The sequence below is a fragment of the Leptonychotes weddellii genome, chromosome 14 (genome assembly GCF_054177405.1).
Source record: "Leptonychotes weddellii isolate Sample4059 chromosome 14, ASM5417740v2, whole genome shotgun sequence".
NCBI lineage: Eukaryota > Metazoa > Chordata > Mammalia > Carnivora > Phocidae > Leptonychotes > Leptonychotes weddellii.
In genome coordinates this window covers 70032561-70044951 of record NC_138382.1, presented here as the reverse complement: position 1 = coordinate 70044951, position 12391 = coordinate 70032561, and the positions used below count along the sequence as shown (strand labels likewise).

General features: G+C 53.4%; 1 protein-coding gene across 12 annotated transcripts in view; it reads left to right on the top strand.

Moving 5' to 3' along the window:
- Positions 1–12391, top strand: part of DENND1A (DENN domain containing 1A) — a 489873-nt gene that overhangs the window by 450309 nt on the left and 27173 nt on the right. The gene's annotated exons all lie outside the window — the stretch shown is intronic.

Sequence of the window (12391 nt, the reverse complement as noted above, 5' to 3'; positions counted from 1 at the left end):
GACCCTGGAGCAGCGTCACAGCAAAGGCCGCATGGCAGCCTCCTGCGCACTTGATCTGAGATCGCACGGACCATGTCCCTGATTTAGGTTGTTGTTTTGCCCATTGTCAGTCTGCTTCGGTCCATGTCTTCTGGAATATTGTATCGCATTTGTTTGTTTATACTGCAGAGATTTTTAAAATGTAATAAAAGTATGAAAACAGAATATATAAAAGGGCCTGCTCCCGGGGGATTGTTGATTATATCCCACTTGAAATGCAAAGTGTGGTAGGGGATTAACATTGCCTGGAAGCAGTTGAAACTGAATTTCTGAGAATTTGCTGCCCATCAGCCTTATGGTTCCATGGTTACAGCTACCTCCTTGGCCTTCCCCGGCATGCCCCAGTCCCAAACTCCTTCTAGGTGGATCCCAGTTTGCACTTGCCAGAGAGTAGTAGATAGTAAATGTTTGCAGACGGACAGTAGGTTGGATTTTGGCAAGACGGTGCCTTGAGAGGCCAGGTGGGATAAAGTAGTCAGCAGAAGCCAGGAGACAAGGACTCTCCAGGTGTGCTAACCAGGGGATGTTCTCTCTGCAGATTGGGGGGGTGAGAGGGGGGGCGGGAGGGAAGCTTCTGTCCCAGGGCTGTCTACCAGACACTTTCATTCTCCCAAGCCATGATGACCAGCTAAGAATTCTTCCCCTGCCGCCCTCCTGTCTTTGTGACTAAAAATCCTGAAGTTTTTTGCCAGGCAGAACTCTGAGTTTTTCTTTTATGCCCTCTTTAATTCCTTCCTTCACTTATTCAACATATAATGAGGCATGTCGGCTGCCAAGCCCTGCTCGAGGCCCTGGGGTCACAGAGGACTAAGATGTTGTCCTGCCTTCATGGCACTCATTGTCTGGGAGAGACAGTCAGCAAACCATACAGAAAGGGAAATGCTAACGGACATAAGTGTACTGGCTGGAGAGGGGCCCTAAGATGTCTGGGGGAACCAGGGCAGGCTTCTCAGAGGAGGTGACATTTCTGCTGGATCTTGAAAGGTAAGTTGTATTAGGTGGAGCCAGAGGAGGAGGGCATTCCAGGTAAAGAGAGTGACATGTAAAGGACAGGAGAAGCTGGCTCTTCAGAGAAGAGCGGGGCTGGTGTGGGGAAGCAAGAGGCCAGGAGGCAACCGGCGAGGGCTGGGAGCCAAACTGCAGAGGTAGGCAGTGCCCAGGTCTTGGGGAACTTGAAATGTATCTTGTGGGTGTCAAGGAGCCAGTGAGGGTTGTATCTGAGGGAATGGCATCTGGGAAGATTGGCGCTGGGCCACCATAGGAAGGGGTAGATAAGTGAAGCAGGGAGGCTGCTAATGAGGCTGCTGACACGCAGTCAGGAGCTAGTGGGAGTCTGACCGAGGACCCATTATTGAGGTGAAGAGGAGGGAAAGATTTGAGAGAGACCTGGGAGACAGAACTTGGTGATCTGCTGGATCCTCTCTGTGGGAGCTGTTGGCATTCTCCCTTAGAATGATAGAGGGCTGAACACAGACTGCATTTCTCTTCCTCCAGCCACCATGCTCCAGTGAGGTTTCAGGCGCAGCCCATGACAACGGGAGCGCCTGTTGGGGTGTGCAGGGCCAGCGGCCATCCCCCTCTGTAGCCCACGGTGAAAGGTCCTGCCGAGGGACAGAATGGCCAGCTTGGAGGAAATAGGGTACAGTGACCACCCTCTCCCGCTTTTGTCCCAAGGCTGTCTATCAAACCCCTTCCTTTTTCTACTTTCTCTGAGTCTTGGAACCAGGGTACCCATAGCTTCTTCCAACCTCTCCCCCATCCCAGGGTGTGGAGTGTTAAGACTCCTGCTCTCTGGGTTGCCAGCTCTCCGGTGTCCCAGGTCATCTCCACCACGGATGATGTACAGTATTATGCTAAACCAACTTTATGGGCAGCCCCTTAAAATGCAAGCCTCTGCCCATGATGGATGGAGAGCATCCAGTTGTTTAGCCAACCACTTACGGTTTGTTGCAAACCTGCAAGAACCACACACAGGCGTCTTGTTAGGCCTGTTGCGACAAGGACCCCATAAATAAATAGCAGAGCGTGTCTTGGTGCATCAGGGCTGGAGTATGGAAATAGAGGCACTGTATAAATAATACATATTTACAAAATAAATATATCCGTACGTTTGCAGCCATAACCAAATCACCCAGCGTAACAACCCGAAAGGCTCCGAGGGTCGGCCACGTGATTGGCTCCCATCCATCAGTGTGCATCAGCATTAGAAATGACTGCTGAAGGGAGGGAGTCCTCCTGCCCACTGACCTCGAGGCCTTTGAATTGAGGCAAGTGGTGAGATCGCAGGTGGGCATCCTGACACACAGCTTTCCTGCCAGGGTTTGAAGCCTACCGCAGCCGTGTGTTCCTACAGATGTCTTAAGGTCTGCCGCCAAACAGAAGGCTGATTAGCACCAAGTTGCAGGATGTAATGGGGTGCACCTCCAGGAAGATGGCTGGCTGGGGGCTGGGGAGCGGGGAATGGATTTTCAAATCATGCAGATTTGCTTTGGCTTATGAAGAGAATCTGTGGGTTGACTTTCCAGGTGACTCTCACCAGAGGCCTGTAACTCTTCAGCCTTTTGCCCTGAAGGTAGGGCTGGGTTTTCAGAAAGGCGATTCCCTGTCTCTGCTGCCCCTTTCTGAGCCGTGAACCCCACTGGGCATCTGGCTAGCATTTGCAGTTCCGAAGAAGCAGCTGACAGAATGGCCACTGGAGTGGGCGCCCCTCCCCTTGCTCGTAATGGCACAATGCTGGATTTCAGTATTTTAAATGAAAAATATATGCAGTTAGCTGTGCGCTGACAATGTCCTTGAGGATTTGACAGTGAGATTTTCCAGCAGTTGGTCTTCGTTAGGACCCTGGCGGTGTTTAATAAGGCAGTCGGAATGCTGGCACCTTGGGTTCCTGTTTGTTCTCCGAGGGCTCTGGGGCTGCCGCGGTAAGCACATCGACCAGAGCTGATCATTACAAGGGCGTACGCCACCATGAATAAAAATGTCACACGTTTTCCCATCTCACAGCGGTACAAAATGTCAGTCCTGTCAAACACACATTGCGGGGAGCTGTGTGCAGTCCGTACAAATTGGAGAGCTGCATATTCCCCCAGCCTTCTGATATTCTTCATTTGAAGCTGAAGAAAAACAGTTGTTAACCTATTAGCTAGGATTTTAAACTCTGCTGAGGCGGTGGAGGGGTAGACTTTGACACAGATAGAAACGTATTCCAGGGTCCAGGAATTTTAAAACCCGGTTCTCCATCCATTTGTTACGAGGGAAGAAAAAAAACCCTCTGTCGAGTGAAACTGACTGTCTTTCTTTAACAGACACACTGGGGAAATTTGGGGATGTTTCACATCTAAGCTGCCTATTGCTTCCCACTTTTGCATTCCACTCAAAAAGTCTCCTGCTTTTTGGGATGGCCCTGGGGCTCAACCTGTTGGACCAGGATACCTCTAGGTGGGGAGTTTTTCCTGATCAAAAGCATGCCAGAAATATTGCCAGCCTTACGGACTGAGTGACTGGCGTCCAGGGACAATGACTGGTTGGTCCCGGTCCGTCGAATGCTGGGCGATGGCCTCCCTGATCATTTGGTTGCCAGTTCCACGGTCTTGGGCAAGCATGTACTTCGCACGTACGTGCGGACCTTGTGCCCGGAGCAAGGGGTCCAGGTGTGAACTAGACACAGCACCCCCTTTGAGGGGCCCACTGTCATTAGGGGAGGGACAGAAGAAAGAAGCCTCACTCTGTCAAGCCAGGAAGAGAAACATGGCTTCCAGGGAACGGAGGGACCTGAGAGATGGGCAGACCCATCGGGTAGGCAAGCTTGAGAAGTGCCCACAGGACGAGCACATGATTGCGAAGAGTGGGAGCACGTGAGGGACAGGGCAGGGTCTATATCGGGCCAGCCGGAAAGAGCTGCTTGTGGTGGTGTGGGTCATGAGGCTGGTGGGAGCAGGGCTGGCCTTGGCTAGGCTGCCAAGGGCAGTGTATGGGGCTGTGACCGGCTTCCCAGTCTGCAGGTGGATGGGGGGGCAAGGGAGCGGAGAGACACTGGCGGCAGGGAGAGCAGTGTGGAGGCTGTTGTGACATCAGACTTTCTCTCCGGAGGCTGTTGTGCAGTCCCATCTGTACCACTGCAAAATCAGGAGAAGATTTTTATTTTCATTTGCTAGTGGCATACTGCATGGGGTGGACATCATTCTGGAGATGATAAATTAGCCTCGGTTTTGCTGAGCTGGCCCCGGCCCTTAAATGCACTGAGCAAACCCTCACTGAGTCAGGACATAGGCCTGGTGAAATGCAGGTGGTGGCAAAGATGGACCCTTCTGTGTGGTCAGAACAGACGTAGCAGGATAAAAAGCTCAGAGGATGTTGGGAGAGACCTCCCCAGGGAGAGGGGAGCACCCTCAGTCTTGAGGGGATACGTTTCAGCACCTTCCTTCTGCTGTGTGTGTATCGGGTGTGATGGAAGGAGTGTGGGCTTCGTTGGGGTCAGACGTAGTGGGGCTTGGTTCCTGGCTCTGCCACCTGTTAGCTGTGAGGCCTGGCCTGGAGGAGTCCCTGAGCCATGTAGCCTCAGTTTCTTCATCTGCCAAACGGGGATTTTACCTTCTCTGCAGGGTTGTTGAGCTCATGAGAGGCCTTCGTGTAGAGCTCCTAGCACGGGACCTGGTACACAGCAAATGCCAGGAAACAGTAGCCCATGCTGGAATCTGAGGGCCTTCTCTCTCCCAACTTCTGGAAGCCCCTCCTCCGATCCCCCACCTCCTGGGAGTGTCACCCAGGCACCCTGGGTAGCACCTCCGACGGCTGCTGTGTAGGCAGCAGCTTCTGCTGGGCAGAGAATGGTTGTGTCAGCAGAGCTCCCTGCCCAGCCAGCGGCCGCATCTGGTGCCCGCCCTCCGGCCGCCAGTGGGATGCCACCTATTCAACCCGAGCAGCTGCACCTGACTCAAAACAAAAGGCTCCCCTCCCCCGCCCCACTTCTGGCCCTCCTCCCTCCCCCCCGCCCCGCCTCTGTCCCCCAAGCGGCTGGGGTCACCCGGCCCCCTCACAGCCTTCCTCACAGCTGCCTCGCCGCTTTTGTTCAGCATGTGAACTTCCCCATCAGCCAAGCTCCTTGCACGGGAAGTAATCAGGGATCTTGACAAGGCTTCAAACCACAAATGCCACTACAAATTAACCAGCACCGCTACAAAATACTACTCCTGTCAGCATCGGGGAGGCACGCACCACTCTTCGGGACCAGGCTGAGCTGCCTTTCAGCTCTGCGCTCGCTCACTGCGGAGAAAGTGCCTAGGACCAGCCCGAGAGAATGGCCTTGCCAGGTGACTTGTTGAGGGGACCGAATCCTAAGCATACCCTCTCCAGAGACGACAGCTGACAGACCCAGTGGCAGGTGCTGCTGCTTTTCTCGGAGGGCCACCGTCGGTCCCGAATGCCCCCTCACAGATGGTGCCTCTGCACGGCGAGTCACAGGGCACGTTGAGACCTTCCTCTGGAGCCCGACAGCCACAGACTGAAGACCAGCACCACCAGCTTCCTGACTAGGTCGTGCGAAGTTCAGCAAGAGATTTCCGTTTCCCCGGCTAGAGAATGGGGATCACGATAGAGCCTCTATCCAGAGTTTTAGGACTGACTGGGAGATTCGGAGTAACAGTGGCCCATCCAGGGTGCTCCAAGATGAGACACCACCACCACCCCTGCCCCAGCCCCCCTTTCGCATGAAGAAGCACCTCCTTGTCACCTGGTATGGACAGGCTGGAAACTTCTTCCTCAGCCACCTTGCAAGAAGCGTCCTCCAAGATTATAGCCTGGAGCTTAGAGTTACCTCTGCAGGTGCCCAGGGCCCGAAGATGCCAGGATCCCGTCTAGGGGCCCCGGGCCCTGCCCCGCACTGCCCGCCCAGAGCGAGCGCCGCAGGACCCCAGCGGCCGGCCTCTCCAGCCGTCCTCACTGAAACTCCGAAGCCGAGGCAGGCATTTGATCTTCCCAACAAGCAGGACCAGCTCTCTCAAGGGTGGACGAGAGGATCGCAGGTAATGACAGGAGCTGGGGGACAGGTAGGAGCTGTGCCTGAGAGAGCTGGTTGGGCATTTTAAAGGAGACACTCCACACAAATATAGCTTCAGTACACTCCTTTTTGGAGGCATATCAAAAGGAGCCCTCTTTTATTTCCATATCTTGCATAATAGCATCTTTCCAGTCCCAAGGAGTAGAGGAGCTCTGCTCTCAGCCCAGAGGACCTCTGTAAAGCCACGGAAAGCTTTGTCTTGCTCTCCCAACCAGGGCTGTTTCATGCATAGGTCAGAGCACTGATGTGGCCACTAGCCAGGAAAATTAACCAGGTGAACTCCTTGCTCATTAAACAGTGACAGAGTTTAATTGTGAATTTTCTCTTTCTCCTTCTCTCTTCCTGGCAGTGTATCTGTTTGGGTCACACCCCTAGGACAGAGAAATCCCAGGCATCTGTCCACCCTCCCCTTTGGGGACCCCAGGGCTTCCTCCTTGTGACCTAGACAGAGTCTGATGGGAAAGAGACTACTCAGCACCATTCAGACACAGGACCTGAGGACCGCCCCCCCCCGCCCCCCCGCCCAGCTTTAGGGGGCAGCCTCAGAGGCCAGCTCTCATGCCTCCAGCTGCCGTCAGGCACATCCACCTTCTCCAGCCCTCGGAAAGGGGAAGTGCAGGGGCCCTGACTGGCTCCCTAGGCAGGTTGCCTCCCCACCCCAAGCTGTGCATGCATAGCCTTCTGCCTTCAGCAAACCTGGCTGGTCCCTATGGCCTCAGGCATGTATGTTCTTCTACGTCCTTCCCCTTGCTACCAGGCTCTGGTTGGCATCTGGCCTGTCTCCCCACTGACTTTGACATTTCACCTTCTGTGTGGCCTTGGGTAGCACCTGTTCCTCCACCCACTTCCTGCGCCTGCTTTCCCAGAAGCCAAATGGGGATGCTGATGGTAACCTTGAAGGGATGATCCACGGTGTGTCCTCCATGGGGACTGAGTCAATCCATGCTTCGCTTCCTAAACAGTCAGCCCCTCCCACTTACATCACAGGACCCCTGCCCCAGCCCACAGTTAACTTGAGCTCTTTGACCCTCTTCCAAAGGCTCGTCGTCCACTGCTGTACATGACCCTGGGCAAGTCTTCGCCTTCCCTCATCTGTGAAATGGGGTAATGGCCCTCATTCCCGTCCAGAGGATTCCCCTGGCTGGCAAGTGAGCTGCTTAGGCGCCGGACCACGCGGGCAGGAGGTGCTTTGGCTCTGCGCTCTGTGCGGCGAACCTCCCCCCACCTCCCCTCGCACACACTGCACTCTCTGCCCCAGGTCCGTGCCGTCAGTCAAGCATTTTCCACCCCAGAGCCTGGTGCAGGGCACCCGCTCATCCATGCTGCCCAGGTAATTAAGTTGATATTCCAACACGGCTTCCCCTCCTGACCTTTTGGAAACAATGTGTTTTGCTGCATCAACAAATTAACTGCAAATCAGATGCTGTCCTCATAAATGCGGGTTTCATATCCAATGAGCATACTCACCTGGCCCACATGGCTGACTGATGCAAATGCCAAGGGCCGGGCAGAGGCCAAAGAGTTCCTCTCCTCTTTGGGACTTCCGTGTCAATCATATTTCCGGGCTTACCCTCTCACGTTTACATCTTGCTGTAGTCAGGTGGCCAGGGGTGGTGAGTTCACAACATGGAGGCCTGAGCAGGGCCCTGTGGCTGGGGGGGACTGCCTGTCCTTAGAAGCCCACCCATCCTCCTCCCATCCATCTTCTAACACCAAGGACACCAAGGCCTCTGATAGGTCCCTCCCTGCCTAAATCGCTCCCAGCTGCTCTCAAGAGAAAAGCCACCTTTCTTAGCCTGATATTCAAGGCCCTATTATGTGACCCCCTCCCCCACCAGCCCATCCAAGGTCCTGGCCTGCCTTATCCTCACATTCATCCTTGCTCTAATCATGTTGGGCCACCGTGGTTCCCCTGTACCGCAAAATTGAACTCCCTACCACGCCCATCCAGTAAGAACATCCTCCCCTTACCTCCACAGACCTCCACAACCCTCTGTCCCCCCTTGCGTTGTAACCCCTTCTATCAGAGAGGGAGCCCTTGGAGGACAGGACCATATCTTGCTCAGAGATGTGCAGTGTATATGCCACTGTTGGTTAAATGAATGAACAAATGAATCATGTCTTCTTTGGAAGGCCCTGGAAAGAGCTGCTCAAATAAGGAAGGGGAAGACGTGAGTCACTCTGTCACGAGCCTTTTCTCTTAGACACAGATCTCTAACAACAGATTCTAACTTCAAATGGATTAGAAAAACCGTATCAGAAAGGATTCCAGGTGACTTTCGAAACTTGGGTTGACAAGGATAGTATAGTACACTAAGAATACCTGCTTGTTTTAGTTCCTGCCACTAGCTGTGTGACCTCGTACTAGTCCCTTAACCTCTCTGGGCCTCCTGTTTTCTGCCCCACTATAGCAGGGACGTAACCCTCCTCTAAGTTGCCTCGCTAGGGGATGTGAGGCTCAAAGGAAAGAAGAGAAGCAGAAATGCTTTGAAAGGAAAACACATCATATAAATAAGAGGGATTATTACTAAAATCCAGTCACCTTCAACAGTACCTTGCTGATAACACACTTGCTTGGAAAACCAAGGTCTTCACATCCACAGGACTTCTCTGAGAAGGCTTGTGAATCCAACGGGGGAACGGAGGATTGGCTGGTCCCATTCATCATCGGGAGCTGGGCCAGAGCCCCCCAGCCGTAATTATACCCCTGCAGCATCCTCACCCTGGTGCTTATGACTGAGGAGCAATTTCCGTTTTACACAAGAGTAAACTGGGACTTAGGTTTAAATAACTCACCCAAGTGGCAGAGCTGGTATTGGGCTCAACTAGAAAACGACGGAGCCAAGACATGAACCAACATCTTTCTAACCCAAAGTATATTTCTGGGGGTCTTAGCTCAAATTACTAATTAGCCAAGGACTCTTTGTACTCTAAGAAAGATTTTTTTCCGTGATGTAGGTCAAATGCCACCGGACCATACATTTCGTAAGGACAAGAATTTTATCCTTTTTTCTGAATCTGTGGGCACTGGCTCCAAGCAGTTGTTCCATAAACACATGTAGGCGGAATCTTTCCACTCTGTGGGAATGAATCTGCTTCCCCAGTTGGACGTGACCTTCAGGAAAACAGGTGCATGTGTTGGTTATCAAAACCTCCAGCCCCCACCATCCCCCCACCCCCCCACCCCAGCCCCAGCCCAGCTCAGGAAGTCCCAGATGAATTGTTGAACGGAACTCTTCTTAGCAAAAGATTGCCAAAGGCCCAGCCTTCTGAACTCACTTAAGAAACAGCAGTCCATGTAGCCACATTTTGATCCAGGGAATTGGGGATCACATACAATGTGATTTCTGTGCAAAGGTGCCTGGCCCTGGCCCTCTCAGTTCTCTGCTCCTCCCGATTTAAGGCTCTCCTGGGTTTGCCTCCACGTACTCCGGCGGTGGGAAGAGCACTGGATCCACAGTTGAGGCCCGGGACCCGCTCCCAGCACTCCCCATTACCAGCTGGGGGCCATAAGTGGGTCACTTTACCTCTCTGTTGTCTGTTTCCTCGCCCACAGATGGATGTGCTTCTTGCCCCTAGGGCCACGGGAAGAGCTGAGCAAGCTGGTACCAGCCCTGGACTGTGGGCTGAGGTGCAGAGAAGAGTGAGAGTAGGTCTGCACCCTCAGGGAGTAGGGGGGTGCAGGTGGTGCTCCTAGCTAACCTAAAAGATTTCCAGTGTGTCCTGGCCAGATCCACAGCTCCCCAGGCCCCACTTGCAGTTAGTCCTTGACTCCGCTTCCAAGCCCTGGGGCCATGTTCTGGGAAATGATGTGTCGATCCTTCCCTGGCTTCTTTCTTCACCCTCTCTTCCCACCCAGATCGCCACCAGTCACCCCCGTGGCCTCTTCTAATTGTCCCCAGGATACTCGGCTCTCTCCAGCCTATGTCCACTGGCGCCTGGCCCTGTGGGAAGTGCTGTATACCCCAGCGGTGGGGCCCTAACAGATTCCCCCCGACTTACTCTGCTCACTTCTAGGTCAGGTGTGATCAAGAGTCTACTCTCTTCGCACCATTTATAAAGTCAGTTGCAGAAGAACTAGCACCTCCTGGTGACAGTCAAAAGAAAATAAGTTAATTACGAAATCTGGAGAACTAACTTTTTTTTGAGTCTCTACATGTTCTGGGAAGTTAAAGCCAAAACATTTGCTGAGCACCTATTACGTACCAGTACTCTGCTGGCCCCCAGGATAAACAGAGAGATGAGATGAAGAGGCTAAGAACGACAGCCTGTGTGCTGTGAATACACGTGGGCAGGGAAGGGCAGGGAGGGCCTCCTAGGGGAGGTGGTGCTTGAGCCAGACACCAAAGGACATATAAGAGGCACCCAGGGTGAGACAAAAGGAAATGGAAGGGTATTTCGGGCGAAGAGACCAGCATGGAAGCACAAGAACACATGAAGCCCTGGGGGGAGCTGGAGGGGGAGTTGGGTCGAATGGGGGTGCTGGGGCCCCCGGGAAATGGGGGGAAGCACCAGAGATGAGACGGCAGAGGTCTGTGGGTGGGGCCCAGTGTCTGGAGGGCTCTGAACACTTCGGGTGGCATTTTCCGGGGGCTGTTAACGGCTAGTATAGGGAAAGTGAGTCTGGGTTCAAATAAATTGGAGAAATAGGACGTAGAAGAAGAAAAGTTAATAGGGTTTTGCCTGTTGAAGGTGGGTTTTTTGTTGCAAGACTTGGCAGCCTTTGCCAACTGGCATTGTGAATCTCCAGAAGGAGCAAGGCAGCAGACAGCATTTCCCAGACTCATCTGGCTGGGGAACCCCCTTTTCTTCCTTCATACAATGCATCTACTGAGATGCACTGGGACACGCTGGCCTTCCACTGAGATGATTGAAGCTGGCGAGCGACACGACTGGGCGTGCATTATTTTTAGGTCCCCTCTGGAGCAAGTGTGGAGATGGATGGGGAGGGGAGAGGCCGGAGAGGGGGGGAGCTTGCTAACAGTCGTAGTTGCTAACGTCTACTGATGGCCCTGTGGGACGATCATGGCCAGCATGGTCTCTAAATCTTCCTGACAGCCCCCTTGGGTGGGTGGGGCCATTACCTGCATTTGCAGATGAGGAACGGGGGGCTCAGATGATTAAATCATGGGCCTACAGAAACCCAAGGGTAGGTGGGTGCTGGGGTTCAGTCCAAGGCTGTCTGACCCCAGGGGACGCCCCCGGAGCGCTCTGCTACCCCCACCAGCAGGGGTGGCAATAACTCTGTCAGAGGCAATGAGCCATGAGGACTGTGGGCTGGAGAACGGGTCGCCCAGCAGCAGAGCTGCTGTGAAGTGGGGGGGTCATGTGATGGTGGGCTGGGGGGTATGGATAAGGCAGCAGACTATGCACTGTGCAGGCGGCTCCCCTCTCCCTGTCCTTTTACTTTCCCCTGCTGAGCAGTGTGATCTGAGAGGCTCCATCCCCTTTTGCCCCATGCTTTTCCTGTAAACGGGGGTAGAAGAACTAGGGCTTAGTGGGTCGCCATGCTCATCTCACTGGGTGGCATCCCCACCCCGAGGTGGCCTCCACCTGAAGACGGGTCTGTGAGCATGGTGTGGCCCACACTGCCAACTAACAGCACAGAACCTGGGGGCCACAGTGTACCTCCCTCCAGACGTGCTCTGGATGTGCCGTGAGGGACTCCAGTCCCCTACCGAGTCCCTCCGCCCACTCTCCCACAGGCGCTGTGCTGGGCAGCAGGGGTCCAGGGACGCCTGAGACCTGGCCCCTACTCTCCAGGAGTCGGGTACAGAGAGTGAGTGCCAGGGCAGGTCTGGTATCTGAAGAATCACTCCAACCCAGTGAGACTCTAAAGCGCTGTCCGAGAGAAACACAACAGGAGGCACAATGCAAGTCACATGTGGAATTCAAAATGTTTTAGTAGCTACGTTTAAAAAGTAAAAAGAAACATGAAATTAATAATATTTAACCAAATGGCCAAAATATTTTTATTCCAGCATATAACCAATATAAAAAAATTATTGAGATGTTTTACATACTTGTTTCAAACTAAGTCTCTGAAATCCAGTGTGTATTTTATGCTTAGAGCACATCTTAATTCAGACTCACCACATGTGGCCATTGGCTGCTGAAGTAGGCAGTACAGGGCTAGACTTTGTCAAATAATAACATACCTTTGTGAACCGCGTGGCTGAATGGGGAGGAACCACCCAGAAGCCTCGAGGGGTTTGCAGAGGGTTCGTGGTCTTGGTCTCGCGTGGGTACTTACTTTCCTTACTCTGCCTGTCCATCTCCCGCACCTGTCAGGGCATC